Source organism: Pan troglodytes, chromosome 12, assembly GCF_028858775.2.
Source record: "Pan troglodytes isolate AG18354 chromosome 12, NHGRI_mPanTro3-v2.0_pri, whole genome shotgun sequence".
In the NCBI taxonomy this organism is placed as follows: domain Eukaryota; kingdom Metazoa; phylum Chordata; class Mammalia; order Primates; family Hominidae; genus Pan; species Pan troglodytes.
In genome coordinates, this window is record NC_072410.2 from 110,571,229 (window position 1) to 110,589,073 (window position 17,845).

General features: G+C 38.6%; 1 long non-coding RNA gene across 1 annotated transcript in view; it reads right to left on the reverse strand.

Moving 5' to 3' along the window:
• Positions 1–17,845, reverse strand: part of LOC107972674 (uncharacterized) — a 260,787-nt gene that overhangs the window by 210,133 nt on the left and 32,809 nt on the right. The window lies entirely within an intron of this gene.

Here is a 17,845-nt window from a genome sequence, read left to right on the forward strand (position 1 = left end):
GATTGTAGCTGTGAAGAGATTGCCTGTGATGTTGGGCATTACTCAAGCTCTCCCACTCCCCATGGGAGGCTGGGAGCATCAATTCTGTTAGTGAAGTACCTCCTATATTCTCAGCCATGGCTTCATCTTCTATCTTTCACCCCAGAACGAATGCCCACTGTTTGGCATTGCTGGCCTACTCTCTCAATCCCCTCTTTTTGGAAAACCTCTACATGTTCTTCCATCCAGATGTGGGTGATAATTCTGCCATTCAACTACGGCAACCTAGCCCTGCCTGACCTCAGCAAGGCCGGCATCTGAGCTGTCTGCCTCCTAATACTGTAAAATAGGCCGAGTCACCCTCATATGACAATTGAGGAGCTAAAGTTCACAGCGAGTCAGGGACTTGCAGAAGTCCTACAGCTGGATTTAAACCCAAGCCTTTGTAACTCCAAAGCCGGCACTTGGCCCATTAAACCACCTTCATTCATGCATAAGTAAAGTTGGAAAGTTTCATTATTTCCCATCCAGAGGAAACTTTAAAACCTTCCTCCATCCCCAGCTCCACAACTCCACTGGCATCTCCACAGTGGCAAAGCTTTTGTGTGTGTGAATATAAACAAGCGGTAATGAATGGGAAACATACTGAACTACTGACCTTTCAAAGTTCTGGAATTCTATGAATTAAATCTTCTTTGTTTAAAAATTTGAACCTATTGTTTCCCCCTTGATCCCTGAGCAATATAGCTTCTCCAGAAGCAAGAGCAGGCCATCTGATTATAACAAATGTTAGAATATCTTTTCTGAGGTATAATTTTATCCAATAGGACATAGGGAGCCATTGAAGGTTTTTCAGTGGGACAGGCATGTGACCATCTCTATATTTAGGAAACAGCAATGTAGAAGATGGGTCTGCAAGTTGGCACTGGTGCCAAGGAGACCACTGAGGCAAAACAAGAAATGAAGGAGAATTAAACAAATGCTGAAGAGGTATGGAGAGAGAGGAAGGAACATTGAGGAGGAATATTATTCCTCACCAGAATGCATGCTCCAAGAAAGCAGAAACATATTACACTTACTCACTGCTCTGTTTTTAGCACCCAGAACAATGTTTGGCAAATAGTCAATGCTCAAAGAATGTTTTAAATTTTGTAAACATTGTCATGGAGGACTGAAAGAATGTTGAGTGTTTTAGTAAGAAAGAGACGGCAGTCAGCACACCTAAGAATCATTTCAGGATCATGCCTGGGGACTGAGGGAAAAATTGGGGAGGAAAACCGAAAGGAAGGCATACACATGAAATTAACATCAAGTACTCTTCTGCAACTGCTCAAGGCATCCATTGTGACACCCTGGCAATCAGCGCTCCAGGAAGAGGCAGGCACAAACCTGCCTGGGAATTGTATAAGAACCTTCCAGCCATCCAGGTAGGTAATATCACAGCAGCCTCTGATCATTCCCACTTCTTTACTGTTGATAACCAGTTGCAAACATCTATTGATTAAACATCTGCATTATCTCTTGCATCTCCTTGCCATAGTTTGGATGTTTGACCCCCTACAATTCTCAGGTTGAAACTTGATCCCCAGTGTTAGAGGAGGCCTAATAGGAGGTGTTTGGATCATGGGAGTGGATCCCTCTTTAATAGATTAATGCCCTTCCTGGTAAGAGTCATGAGTAAGTGCTTGCTCTATTCATTCCTACAAGAGCTGGTTGGAAAAAAAAAAAAAAAAAAAGTAGAACCTCCCCTGTCTCTTTCTCTCTTGCTCTCTCTCTCTCTCTCTGTCTCACCTCTTCTCTTGCTTTGTGATGTCTGTACATACTAGTTCCCCTTCTTCCACCATGAGTGGAAACAGCCTGTGGCCCTCATCAGATGCAGATGCTGGTGCCATGCTTCTTGTAGTCTGCAGAACTGTGAGCCAAATAAACCTCTTTTTGTTATAAACTACCCAGCATCAGATATTCCTTTACAAGAACACAAAACAGACTAAGACATCCCTCCTCCCCATCTCCATTGTCACTACCCTAGCTCACTCTTCATCACCCTCAGGGCTTTCAGCTGAACCATGGGCACTGTATCACTGAGCAATATAGCTTCTTCAGGAGCAAGAGCAGAATATCTGATTATAGCAGATGTTAGGATGTTTGTTTCTGAGATATGATTTTATCCAATAGGAAACAGGGAGCCATTGAATGTTTTCGAGTGGGACAGACACAGGATCATGTCTGTGCTTAAAAAATCAGCAATGTGGAAGATGGGTCTGCAAGTTGGCATTGCTGCCATGGGGACCACTGGGGCAAAAAAAAAGGAAATGAGCACTATAGTTCATTTGTCAGGGATGCCATCTCCCCGACACCATGTGCTCTAGACACTGCTCATCCTCAAAGTCACTAACAGATTATTCTTTACTTAAGTATGGTTATGATTACGGTGACCTCCTACTCAAAACTACTCTAGCCTTCCTTTTGCCTAGCAAATCTCCATTTCTTGACTTACCACCAAGACTCTTCCATATGTGTCCTCAATCGTGCCAGTCAGCCTCATTTCCCACCACCGATTTTCATACCCCATTTCCATCAAACCATTCTCACTCTAGTTTCTGTACATTTTCTCCCTGTTTCCTTAACTAGGAATACCATTCATCATATACTGCAGTTGCCATTTTTTTCTGCAAAGCATTCCCTCAGCCTTCTCTTTGACTCTTCAAGAGAACTTATTTGAAACCCTTTTATGATAACAATCACTTTCTGCCTGAGATTATGCTCATCTATGCACATATCTTATTTTTCCTAACAGACCCTGAGTCCTCAAAAACTAGGATTTGTATTATTTTTAACCCTCCAGAGGCCTAGTCCTTTATTTGACCTAATTTGTAATTCAGTAAAAGGAAATGAATAAATTAAGGACAATCTGGTTTTAATTATTATATAAAAATAGATCCAACAAAAACATCACTCTAGAGTCCATAGAAGTGGATGATCAGGACTTAAAAGCAGATCGCACACTGTTCTAGCTGGGAAAATATGCTGGAATAGTGAAACTACTATTTAAATGGAAAGTGTCTAATGGTTTTTGCCATGGAAGTTTGCATATTTATGTTAACTGCAAAGATAAAGAGAATACGAGCACATATGTGGTGGTGAATTGCTAGATTAACAAATACAGAGACCATCCTTCAAGAAAACCATGAGGCTGGTGGGGGCTGATGAGACTCTTGACACTTTGTGAAAAACTTCCAAATAATGCAGTGTAGGCTGTAAGCACTGACATACAACTGATGTCTGATTCAGAAAGAACAACTAATAATAAGATCTAAGAGTTAATGATTACTCTCTATGTGCTCAGAAACTTCTATGATTTATGCATGTCTAATTAGTACCTAATTTTCACCTTAAAATAATCCTATGAGTTGGATAAAATCTGAAACATAGAGAATCTCACTAACTTTCCCAAGATTGGTGGTCTTTCTATTTAATGTACCAATACTCTAAGTTGAATCCTTTCTTCATATTAGATTGAGAGAAATTTCCTTTTTCCCTTTGGAACTTAAGAAAGAGAATTATCACTGTCTAGTCCAGTGGTCCTCAAGTTGTAATTAATGGCCCCATAGAAAGGAGAAAAGGATTCTGAAACTCAAAGACACTGTATTATTGGACAGACCTAAGCACTGACGTAAACATCTCTATTTGTATTTTCTTTATTTTCCTTATAATTTGAACTTCTGACTGAGAGTTTATTGAAAGAAAATATCCTCCTACCTTAAAAAACTATTTCATTAGTTTCATCAAAACTATTTCATTATCTATTAGTAGATGCCTTACCTTTGTAAAGCTCCATTTGAAAAGCTATGTGCTGATAAACTGCTTATAATAGAGCCAAGAACAGAAAACATGCTCTGTAAAGGTTAACTATAGATACAATTATCATCATCGTCTTCATTATTTCATTTGCTATGTCTCTCACAATTCTTATTTGCATCCCCTGTGAACTTAATATGACCATCTTCCTGTAACAAATGTGAAAGCATAGCATTAAGGTGTTAATGATTTATTTATAAGGTCACAAAGCCAAGAAGTAAAGGGATTAAACTTTCCATTGCTCTTAGGGTCAACATCAAGTTCTCAACAAGATGCACATGACCTCGTGCTGTCTGACTGTTCTCCATACCTTCAGCCTCAACTCACCCCACTCTCTAGTATTCACTCCCCAACACCGTCTGCACTCTGGTAATGGTGGGGAAAGTGCCTGCATGGCCATCTTTGAAGTTCTTCAGGTGTGCTCCTCTCCTCCCACCATAGCACTAACCACACACTTGTCCCTCCTCCTGTAACTGTTCCACAATCCACTCCTTTTCTTCTTGACCCAAGTCAAGTTGAATGACATCATACTTGACTCCAGTCCAAGCCAGGTCCCCTTCTTACACAGTCTCATAAAACTGGATACTTCTCCTTCCTAGTGCTTGTCTCAGTGTGTAATTACATGCTTATTATGTATGACTATTTGACTGATGTCTGAATTTTCCAATAGTTGATTATCTTCATGAAGACAGTGCTCATTATATCTCCAGATTCTTGGTACACATAGGCAATAGAAATAATTGCTGAGCAAATATGTAAAGCCCATTGTTTTTCTCACATGGTTCTTTCTTCCCCACAACATTCCTACAATCTAAGGAAGGTTTCAGTTTCTACTTAAAGAGAAAAACTGGAGTTGGCCACTTAGCTTATTAGTATTTTCTCGAAGCTACCATTAGAAAAGGGTTCATCTTGTAAAATTCTTTGAGCTAGGAAGAGGGATGATCTAGGATGTTATCAGCAAACACGAGACCTGAGACTAAAACTGAGCTGTAGACACCTGAATAAGCCCTGCCTCACCTCTTCTGTCTGCATGCTAATGTTCACAGATCTGCTGAGGCATTTCTATGCTTCTCTGCCTGCCTTGATGAGGCTTTCGCTGGGAAAAAAGCCAGCCTCTGCGGCCTTCGGAGCTCCATGTAGTGAACACCAGTTGTCACCATGGGTGACACTAGCCTCAGTTTCTTCTAATCTCTCTGGAGCCCACATTGACCTCATGGGCTTGAAGGCATCGGCCTCAATGATGGTTTCTCACTGTGGGATGATGGTGAGCGGGCACCACAGGAACCTACACCTGCCTCATTTGTCTCTGATGGAACTTGCTGCCTTTGTCCCACACCCTACAGGGCAGCTGAAGCTAGGTGGCCTGTTTCCTACAACAGCACGAGAGGACAGTCCCTGTGCTTGTAGCTTCTGGGGACTCCTCACCCTTGATCACTCCCAGCTCACAATCTCTTAGTGGTCCCCTCCATTCCTCTGCCTGCTTTTGCTCACATTTAGACACAATTTTTCTAGAGGAGAATGAGTTCCATCAATCCTAACTACAGACTCAGAATTAGGAGCTTTACAGTTCAGCTCCTCCAGGTGCTTTAACATTTTCTTGGTAGAAAACGATGCCTTTGGCTTGTTTTAAAACAACATTTGCTTCCTTTGCTCAGGTCTCCTTAAGCACCAGGAAATGAAGACAGAAGGGCAGATATAGATACTTATTTTTGAGATTTAGTTCCAGGATTATTATTTCATCTGGGGCTTTCCACAAACTTGCAAGGCAGGCATTTTAATCTCCATTTTATAGATGAAGGAGCAGAAGAATTTCAAGCTATTACAAGTGACGTTTACAAAGGATGTCAGAGACGTAAAGGTTGAAAGACAACAACCTGGCCCACAAATTCTCTCAAATCAACAGAAGCAACAACAGTAATAATACAAAGACTTTTTAAAGCCTACCTTTGATATTTGGAAAAATAATCCTTTTTCAAGAACAATATTACAGATTTACCTTCTATATGATGGTTGGTAGCACACATACATATTTTCCCATTTTAACCTTACTCCAACTCTCTGAGACAGAGTTAGAATGTGTAATTTTTTACTACATGTAGCTAAGGAAACTGAGGCTTAGAGGAGTTATAGGCAAATACAAGGTCACAAATGTGGCAGTAGAGCTTGATCTTAAACCGGTTCTGCATGGCTTTGTCACAGAAGCTCAACAGGGTAGAGGAGGGAGGAGACAGTGCACCATATGCTTGTCTTGGAGAGGTGGAGTGGGCAACGATCCTTCGAACCAGCTTTTTGTGGAGCCACATATAGCCTGGGAGGTAGTTTTGTTCTAGCTTGACCCTAATGTCAAGCCAGATTCTGGGGGGGTAATTCTTATAACTACTTACAAGTCAGCCTGCCTTTTGTTTTTGGTCTAGAGAAATTGGTATAGCATGGGGAGGATGGAGAGAGAGAGAAGGCATGGTAGTTTCCACTTTTGTCCTAGACTTCTGATGTTAAACATGAACCTGGATGTTGGAATAAAAAGACTGGTGCCCAGCTCTAGCACTCCAACTAATTACCTGTGTCACCTTGGGCATGCAGGCTCCCTACATCTGTTTCTTATCTGTAAAAAGTGAATAAAAGTTCTCACTCACAACTCAAAGTCTGCATTGGAAATTTTGGATGAAGTGAGGGCAAGTCAGCTCTCTTCTCTGGGCCTCAATTTCCCTAAATTTCTCCCCAAAATGGTAAGGCAGACTAGATGATCTCACCCAAGTACCATGCCAGGTGTTTCACACATAGTTACTCATGTCGTTTGCTCAACAAATCTGCACATTCTGTATTATTATCCTCAATTTACAAACAAAGCAATTGAATTCCAGAGTAATTAAGAAATCTGATCAAAATAGCAAGGCTCAGATGGAGAGCAAAGATTAAAACCCAGGACTAGGAACCCGCTATGTTATCAGACCCACACTTTCAATTGATAGATTCTCTTCTCTTAGTTGTACAAGGGAGTAGCAATGGTGTTAAAACCAGGCATGGGAGGAGAGACTGTATTAGTGACTACTGATTAAGAAAGAAAAAGAAGAGAGGTCCAAGGAAGCATACTTGCTTCCATTGATGGGACAGTCAGGGCAAGCTGGGAGGGATGGTCATGCTCTTTAGGAGCGATGTCAACCCTGGCCACCTCCCCACTCACCTCTGGTCACTCTGCCACATTAGGTCTCACTTAATCAGGGAAAAATTCTTAGTCCTCTCCATCCCCAAGAGTCAGTTATGTACTCTCCTTCTGTGTTCTCATAGCAGCTTATGCTTATACTTATCACACTATTAAGTGCACTCTTTTTTAATGATCCATTTATTTCTCTTGACTTTTCCCCAAGCTTCATATGCAGCGAGTGGATTTAATTCATAGTTACAAGTCCAGTGCATGAAATAGCATCTACAGCAACCCATTCCTGGAATAAATGAATGAACATGGAAATTAAGCACATATTTGCTGCACACTATCAAGATCTTACAGCTCATTCTGTACCTAGATTATGTGTGAAGTCAGCGTTCAGCAGATCAAGATATCTCATAATTTCAGGATCCTAAAAGCTGTGGGAACCATATGAGTTCTTTTCACACAATGACTCATGTTAACCCCAAGTTTCATTTTGAATTCAAGGATTCAAAGCAGAAAACATGCCTCTTGGTTAACTCAAATTTCAACTAGGCCTCAACTGCATATATTTGCATCATTTCCCCCAGCTCTTTAGCTCTCCCTTGATTCAAGACCCTCTTTCTCAACCTTTCCATTTACAGTGCATTTCATAGAAGCATGGTGGTTGTGTAGATAATAAATCGACTCCCCCTTACTTCCCAAAAGCTCTGATATGGAAATCATATGGGTGACTAACTTTCTTCTCCTATATTTAAGATTTTTCTGAATCTACTTGTAAATATTATTGGTCTCTGATCCAAATGACCCATTTGGGTACTACAGTAGCTTTTAAGGGGTTTACCCTGGAAATAAGACCCATGACATGACAGACAGCCAAAGCAGCCAACAATGTATTCAGTAATAAACAGTAGGAGTTGACTTTCCAATGTTTCTTTCTTTTTTTTTTAAGCCATTTGCAGTTAATATATTTTCCGCAAAACAACTGCAATATAATAATGACTGTCCTTTATTCATTCGACAAACATCTACTGAGTGTCAAACATGCATTAGGTATTGTTATAAAAATTAAAGGTAAAAACAAACGTCAGACTCAGGCCCTGGCCTTGGGGCATCCACTAGAGGAAAGAAGCTTAAACAAAAACAAAAACAAAAAACTACATTAAAATGAGATGAGCACGGTTGTCTCAGAAAATCAATATATACATCTATTAATATAATCTAGAAACCTATTTACTTGTATATAATTATTGCATAAACTGATGATCCTGGAACATTCTGACTAAAGGAAAACTTTGCTTATGAGCATTCAAATTAAATTATTTCAATCATTTTGTTTTAACCCATCAGGACTTTATTGTTGTTGCTGTTAGTTTATTATACAAAAGGAAAAATAAGGCAACAAAAAATTGACCTACAATCCCACCTGTGGATTGCATTCTATTTTTTTTAATTCTTTTTTTTTCTTTTTTTTATTATTATACTTTAAGTTCTGGGGTACATGTGCAGAACATGCAGGTTTGTTACATATGTATACATATGCCATGGTGGTTTGCTGCACCCATCAGCCTGTCATCTACATTAGGTATTTCCCCTAATGCTATTCCTCCCCTAGCTCCCCACCCCCAACAGGCCCCGATGTGTGATATTACCCTCCCTGTGTCCATGTGTTCTCATTGTTCGACTCCCACTTACGAGTGAGAACATGCGGTGTTTGGTTTTCTGTTCTTGTATTAGTTTGCTAAGAATGATGGTTTCCACCTTTATCCATGTCCCTGCAAAGGACATGAACTCATCTTTTTTATGGCTGCATAGTATTCCATGGTATATATGTGCTACATTTTCTTTATCCAGTCTATCACTGATAGGCATTTGGGTTGGTTGCAAGTCTTTGCTATTGTAAATAGTGCCACAATAAACATACGTGTGCATGTCTTTATAGTAGAATGATTTGTAATCCTTTGGGTATAACCCAATAACGGGATTTCTGGGTCAAATGGTTATTTCTAGTTCTAGATTCTTGAGGAATCGCCACACTGTCTTCCACAAAGGTTGAACTAATTTATACTCCCACCAACAGTGTAAAAGAGAACCAGCAAATTAAGAATGCAATCCAACACTGTTGGTGGGATTGCATTCTTTGTTTGCTGGTTCTCATTTAAGATCTAGCAATCTGTGCCAGAGGAGAGTTGCTCTAATGGCTGGGCAGTGCTTATAGCTCTTTTACTTTTAGAAGGAAACAAGAGACAAAGAAAGCTGGGGAATTCTATAAAAAGTTCTACTTCTAGTTTCAATCCTAATTCTCTCTCCAAACCAAATTGAGAATCAGAAAAATTTACAGGAAAATGGTACCTGAGAGATTATTTCTTCCAATCTCTTCTTGTACTGATGAAGGACTCTAATGCTCAGAGAGAGGCAATATTATGGCCCAGATGAGACAGTGATGCTGGTGGGGGAAGCCCCATATGGAGAGGGGCAAACTCACGTCTTTTCTCATGGTTGTTTTTGTTGTTGTTTTTGTTGTTGTTGTTTTGTTTTGTTTTGTTGAGACAGGGTCTTGTTCTGTCACTCAGGCTGGAGTGCAGTGGCATGATCATAGCTCACTGCAGCTTCAACCTCCCAGGCTCAATTGATCCTCCCACCTCAGGCTTAGAAGTTGGCTGGGATTTCAGGTGCATGCCACCATGCCAGCTAATTTTTGCATTTTTTGGAGAGAGGAGGTTTTGCCATGTTTCCCAGGCTGTTCTCATGTCTTTTGTCCAAAGAAGAAAAACAAAAATGATAGAGACAATTTAGGTGTGATGGGTATATACTTCTGATTGGGTCATAGAAAAATATTTTGGGTGTTTTATTTGAAAGCTGAAAAATAATGGATGAAGTTGCCTAGATCATGAAGAAAATGGGTTAAGCAAATTTGAACTTACTCCCTTCTATTTTTAAATCTCTCAAAAAGAGCACACTACGGAGCTCTAGATCTAGATACTAAACTGTATACTAGTCATTTCTACCTGCAGATTTCACAGTCATATCCATCATATCCCAATCTTAGTCATTATCTCCATCTCACACTGCCATGAGACCACATCTCTTCTCAGGGAATGGAACCACTACCTGTCCAATGGCCAAGCCAGAAATCTTGAATTCATCTTGGTCTCTTTCTCCAGCATCTTTCATATCAATCTAGTTTGAAGGGCAGTCTACTTTCCAAGTGAGAATTATATCATACAGAGAATTGGAATCAGAAGAAGAACGCATAACTATATTGCTCATATCCCAGAACAGAATGCCTTTCTACTATTTTATGTTGCCTTTTTTTTTTGACTTATTCCACTCATAACAACCATTCCCATCAAGCAATGGGATCTAACCCAGGTCCATGGCAGTTTTCAGAGAACACTAAAGCTACAAAAACAAAACACAGATATGCACAAGGAAATGGGCACCATGATGACAGCCAGCCAAAGCGGCAAACAACGTATTAAATACTGTGAAGTATTCAGACACTAAAATGCATAGGAGGAGTATAAGTGTTTACATATATGCTAGAATAAAACAGGGAATCTCTTAGGATTAAGAGATTATAAAAAAAATGACCAGGCAGATTTGAAAAACAACTAAATAATTTTTCTAGAAATCAACACTGAAACATTCAAAGTGAGTTGACCACTGGATATAAATAAGCTGAAGGTTGAATATTTATGATGCAGCACAGCAAAACAAACTGCTGTAAACTATAAAATAAATAGTGAGAGACGGAGAATGAGGGAGATGCGACATAAAGAAAATCAGAGTTTGGGGAGGTTTGCATTGAAAAAGGGGACGAGGCAAAGTTTGAAGTCACAGTGACAAATTTTTCAAGACTGATAAAACATGGATTCTTCTGAATTCAGGCAGCCCAACTCAACATACCTCAAATAGAATACTTTTAAATTATCTAGACATAGTCTCATGAAACCAAAACCCACTGAAGACAAAGAGAACTCAAAAGCATCAGAAAGAAAGAGCAGATTCGCTACTAAGGAAAGGTAATTGTACCGACAGTAACTCACTACATCAGCAATGGAAACGAGAAGACAAGGAAGTAGTGTCTTCAAACCATTAAGAGACAATAACTGTCAGCAAAATATCTTTCAAGAATAAGAGCAAAATTTTAAGACCTAATATAAGCAAGCCTAATAATGTTTACTATCCACAAATACACGCTAAACAAATTCAAAAATATGGTCTTCAGAAAGAAAGAAAATAACCCAAGAAGGAAGGTCTTAGAAGGAAGAAGAAGTAGTGATCAAAAACAATAATGTGGGAGCCAGGAGCGGTGGCCCATGCCTGTAATCCCAGCACTTTGGGAGGCTGAGGCAGTCAGATCATCTGAGGTCAGGAGTTCGAGACCAGCCTGGCCAACATGTTGAAACCCCGTCTCTACTAAAAATACAAAAATTTTCTAGGAGTGGTGACACATGCCTGTAGTCCCAGACACTCAGGAGGCTGAGGCAGGAGAATTGCTTAAATCCGGGATTGCGCCACTGCACTCCAGCCTGGGTGACAAAGCAAGACTCTGTCTCAAAAAAAAAAAAAGAACAACAACAAAAACCAATGACATGGGTAAATCTAAACAGATATTGATGGCAAAAACCATAATCATAATAAAAATATCTGATTCATGGGGTTAAAAAAAGAGGAGAAACTAAAATAATCTTGATAATTATACTCAGAAGGGGAATGATGGGAATAAAAAAAAGAGCCTAATATTGTTTAGGAGGAAAGTAAATTAACTTCTTAATGTGCCAATTTAATTATTATAATTTACAGGCTAATTAGTAAATATAGACTGTTTAATTTTCAAATGTTTTAAGTAGAAATGAAATAAGAAATAATTTATTCAAAAAAGGTAAGAAAAAATTTTATTCAAAAAAACAAGACAAATAGAACGTAGAAAAAACACACTCTGCAAAATAACTTGAAGCTTATTATAGTGATAATATGAAATACAAAATTTATTAAGGTCTATTTTTAAAATATATAGATATATTCTCAAGAAGAATCTCTCACACAAAACACAAAGATCTATGAATAGTTCTATGTATATAATGTATTTTTAACATACGAAAAAGAGAAAGTTAGACTAAGCCCCAACTAGGGAGGCCCCTGAGGTTGCCAAGACTGAGCCTGAGTTCTGCAACTTTTCTGCCAAGTCAGTTTCACTCAGAGAGAGAAACATTCTCATCACCTAAAGCTCTGTGTTCATGGTGATCTGTTCTTCTTCACTGACATCTTAGTGTGAGGCCTCAGGTTTTACCACTATTACAGTTGACCTCACACTGTCTTGAAATGCATTCGATGGTTCATTTCTTCGCAGCAGAAATGTCATTCTTTGCCTTCCCATGTAGATGTCAGCAGTGATGGTTTCTTTTATTATCCCTTGGGAGGCAAAATGGGGCCGCGCTGATCAACTATTTTACCACAATTCAAAATTTGTCAACTCTGTGCCCAGAGACCTCATTTTAGACTGAGAGTCCCTGGTTGTGCCCAAGTTCCAGCTCTGTCCAAGGGTATGGCTAACGTTTCAGGAACAGGGACCCTGAAGCAGGGCCCTGGAAGACCCTTCAGTCAGAAGACCCCATTCTGTCTTGACTCCATCTTTTAATATGCCTGAACTTTCTGAACTGAAGATTTCTGGGGAAAGACAGGTCATCAATGACTGTTCCATCCAATCTCTTAAAAGCTCTGTGAAGTAGGATGTTTTTAAAAATCCTGTTTTCCAGGTTAGGAACTGAGGCTTCATTAGGGAAGCCATTTTCCTGAGCTTGCACAGAGAGGGGCTTAAACAGAGCTGACATATGAACCTGAACTTCTGAAGCCAAAGTCTTGGTCCCGCTCCTGCATCAAGATGCCCTAAAACGATGTTGGGAAACAAAATGAAACGTGTTCAGAAAACGATCTGAATTTATCCAGCACTGGACAAATATCCATAACTGTTATTGTCCCCCAGTGTCTTGTTTGCTACTGATATGAATTCTGCCTAGCATGGTTAATTTATAAGCAAATACACATGCTCTGATTCAAGGAGGGTATTCAAGTAAGCCCTCCTTCCCTCCAACATTAACCTTGAAAGACCAGTGTAAACAGGATAACAAGTTTATTGTCCTGACACTGAGCTTCCATTCAAGGCACGGAACTGGGGAGGGGAGCCACCCTTTAAACTTTCTCAGCAGTTTAAGTTTAGGATCTTTGTCTGTTCATAGTTGATGGGGGAGAGAAAAGAGAATCTATGGTCTCAAGGCGTTTGTGGTGGGGGCTGCCACCAGAGATGAGAAAGGATAAGAACGTGTTCTTGGAAGCCTGAGATGAGGTCACCTTCATCAGATAAGCATACTCCCCCAGTCTATGGCCATGTGAGAAGAGGGTCTTTGTTAAGCTTCTTCCCCAGCAACACTTTCTGGATTTATGGATTATCTCCAGCAACCCATTGTTCAATCTATCTGATCCAGACTTGGTAAGCTTTATCCCGAGGGCTAAAAATAAAGGTATAGTCAATTGACTTGAAAGAGAATAGAAAATTGATTTCTTAGAGAAGCATTTCATAAATAGTAACAGGTAACATTTATCAAATGCGTACTTTACTTAAGCCAGGCATTATCTCATTTAATCATTTCTTCATTTAATCTTTCCAACAGCCTTTTACTAGGTCAAGACTATTGTTATGTGCATTTTATAGCTAATAAAGCAAAAGCCCACAACTTTCTCAAGGTCAAGACTCAAACTCAGGGTTGCCTAATTCAGGGCTGTCTATGCTGTTTATGTCAAGTGTTAGTTGGTGATTACCCAAAAACAAATTCTCATTTGGGTAGGTTAGTGGCTTCCTGGGTTTCGAAAAGACTCCTCTCCCAGTGGTGTGAGGGTGTGGAGCAGCCGGTGCTTGCCTTGCCAGCCTGGAGCTGTGAGCCAGACACCTTCCCAGTCCTCTACCCCAGCTGAGTGACTCTGAAATTTATGTCCTGGGCTCAGTTTGTTTGTTTTCTATGAGGAATGACATGGAAATTGGCTGTAGAACTGAATCATGTCAAAAGTTAAAGAAAGCCGAATGGCTTCAAGCACAAACTTTTGATGGTTTACAAATGGGGAATAAATAGTGAAAGTGAAGAAAAGGGAATACAGAAAAAAAACCCTTCTGTAATTGGCAGAGACATATAACAGATGAGTAACAGGAAACGCTGGAAGGTAAGGTTCAATGCTTAAAAAGGGAGTATCTCAGGAAAGATCTTAATCATAGAGAACTTTATCATAGTGCTTCCTTTCATTTTGGGTTATGAAAGCTAAAATAAGTAGTCTTGTTTCAAGAAAACAGTTTTCCTAAAGGGCAAAGAACAAATGTATTAATGTATACTTAGTGGCTTTGGCAAGTGATTTAAAGGGAAAGTCCTGCTCCTTCCAGATTGATGGCCTGCACCTACATACCCATCGGTGGCATCAGCATAAACATTTGACTGCGTTGAGGGTCCAATTTTGATTTCTTGGAGCATCAATTTTCTAACTTAAAATTGGGGCAATAGTCTTATATGACTGTTGTGCTATAGGAAATAAAATAATGATATAGGAGTTAAAAAGAAATTATTCAGGCAGATAGTGAGAATAAGGAAGTCCTCAGTAAGGTTTTCCTTTTAATAAAAAGCAGCCCTAAAATCACTTTTTTTCTAACACAAAGCAGCCTGTAAGATCAAGCTAAAGACATAGATAAGCAAGTTGGAAGCCTGCGTGAGTGAATGCCAGCAGCCATGCCAATAGGAAAAGGCTACCCAGGGGTTAGGCATGTTCAACAGGGCAGCTTCATTTTCCCTTTTCTTTGTCAACCACATACGCAGTGAGGAGCAGACAACATGGAGCAGGCCAGGTGGAAAATCCATTTGCATAACAAAAGATTAGGGTGGCGTAGCCAGCTTCTTCGCAAACTATGTAAACGTCACACTTGGTCCAACCAATCTTTGGGCCCTATGTAAATCAGACACCACCTTCTCAAGCCAGCCTATAAAACCTCCTGCACTTCACCACAGACCGGAAGACCCACTTGGGCTCCCCATTTTCTCTGCAGGAGAGAGAGCTACTCTCTGTTCTCTTTCTTTTATCTATTAAACCTCCAGTCTTAAACTCACTACTTATGTGTCCACATCCTTGATTTTCTTAGTGTGAGACAACGAACCTCTGGTACTTAACCCAGACAAAGATGGCACTTCAATAATATATGGGAAAAAACAACTGTAACAAATGCTTATAATAAGCATTATATAATATAAAGAATTGGTTGCAACAAAATCCCTCTCTTTCTCTTTGACCCCTGAATCAGATACAGCTTCAAGTCCAGAGCAGTTTCACAGTTAGCTATTGATGTGATTTAACTTTTTCAGAGACTATATCTTAAATATTTTAGATTGTCAACCTGCTGTACAGATAGTAGTCCAGGTAATCCTAGGTAAATAGTATTTGCTGAAAGATTTTTGACTGGTCCTATGGAGAACAAAGAGCCTGAGCCAAGGAAGGTGGGCATCCCTCTTAACATTTTTCCTTAGGGAAAAAAAAAAATCTCGAAGCATGGGTCTCCTAAAGGAGGTGGTAAAAGCTGCAATTCATACATTATGCTTGGGGCCAAATATGTAACTTGTGATGCCCAGAGTGAAATGTTATCACAGGTTCCTCAGTTTAAAAAGCAAGATAAAAGAAGATCAGGTAAAGGCAATAAAATACAAAACTTTTTTCTCTAAGAAATAGTTTGTTAATTATAAAACATGATGGGGTAAAAGAAGTACATGATTAATGATATAAACTTAAAAATTATAAAAAATAATATTTCAGTGTCATGATTTTATTTAATACAATAAATAATACTTGATTAATGTGATGTCTTCCTTGATCATAACATTTTTATGTCTTGCTTTTCTGCAAATTAGGACATCAGAATTTATACTTTTTGTAACTTCATTTTCAATCTGTATAATTAAAAGTGACATCAGTCACTCTTGAAAAATGCAAGATCACAAATAATTTTTGATAATTTTTAATTTTCAGAATAATCTTTCTGCTGATGGAACTGTTCTTGAAACTATTAAGAGTATGCTTAGGTTATGACAATTCTGATATATTTTTTGAAAATATAAATTGTACATCTGGAGTTGATGATTCTTAGAGAACATTTTTTCTAAAAAGATTTAACTCTTTATACAATTAGTTTCAGGAAAGTCTGAAATTAACTTAAAATATAAGGTTATGCAATGGTACTTCCTACAACTTGTGGTGATCATACAAGAAACTTAAAGTGACTTTATGATTTGTAGGTGATTCAAAATATCTGTTCATCCATTCTATCATTGTAGCTCCAATCACAATGAAAATTCATTTTAAAATTGTCTTCCTCATCAATTCCTGGTTCATTGGAAGCTTTATTTGAAAATAGTGTTTTTTTCAAGTAAATATAGTAATCTTTGCATTTAACCTCTATTTCTAGACCAGTAGGTATTTGCTTTGCTATGTTAAGCAATTTTCAAAAGCATAGATTCTAAACTCTCTGAAGAATTTTAATAGCTGTCTTATATGTTTTTATTACAATGTCCATGTGTACTTTTTTTTAACTGAGGTAAAATTCACATCCCCTATAATTAATCATTTGACATTATACAATTCAGTGGTATCTGACACATTCACAATGTTGTAAAACCACTACCTCTCTCTGGTTTCAAAACCTTCGATTACCACAGAAAAACACTCCATAACCATTAAGCAATCATTCTTCATTCCCTGCTGTTCTACCCTGGAAACCATCAATCTGCTTTCTTTATCAAGTTTCCTATTCTGGATAACCCATATAAAAGGAGTCATACAATGTGTAACATTTTGTGGTCTGGCCTCTTTCACTTAGCATAATGTTTTCGAGGTTTATCCAAGTTGTAGCATGAATCAGCACTCCATACCTTTTTAGGATCAATTAGTTGTATATAGATACCACAACTTGTTTCTCCTTGTATTCAATGATGGACATTTGCGTTATTTCTACCTTGTGAATACAACTGTTATAAGCATTTGTGGAAAAGTTTTTTGATATTGTTTAAATACCTGTTATCCAGTCTCTAGGGTACATACTTAGGGGTAGAATGGCTGATCATACAATAATTCTAAGTATAAATTTCGAAGAACCACCAAATTGTTTTCCACAGTAACTGCACCATTTTACATTCCCACCAGCAAAGAACAAGGATTCCAATTTCTCCACATCCCTGTCAACACTTGTTATTTTCCTTTCTTTCTTTTTTTAATACTCATGCTAGTGGACGTGAAATGGTTCTCGTGGTTTTGGCTGGTGCTGTTGAATCTCTTTTCATGTACTGGTCGGACGTGTTCATATTTTCTTTGGAGAAATACCTACTCCAGTCTTTGTCCATGTGGGAGATTGTTTTTCTTTTTATTGTTAAATTATAAGAATTCTTTATATAATCTGGATACTAGACCTTTATATCAGATATGTGATTTGCAGATATTTTCCACCATTCTGTAGAATGTCTTTTCACTTTCTTGATAATGTATTTGGATGCACAAATATTTTTAATTTTTATTAATCCAATTTGTCTTTTTCTTTTGTTGTTTAAGCTTTTGATGCCAAATCTAAGAATCCATTGCCAAACAAGAAGCCATGAACATTTATCCCTGTGTTATTTGTACCAGCTTTGTTGTTTTAGCTCTTATACTTAGGTCATTGATTAATTTTGAGTTAATTTTTATATTTGGAGTGAAGAAAGGAGTCCAAATTTCTTCTTTTGCATATGGTTTTTTAGTTATCCTAGCACCAATTATTTAAGAGTCTATTCTTTCCTTGTTGAAGGG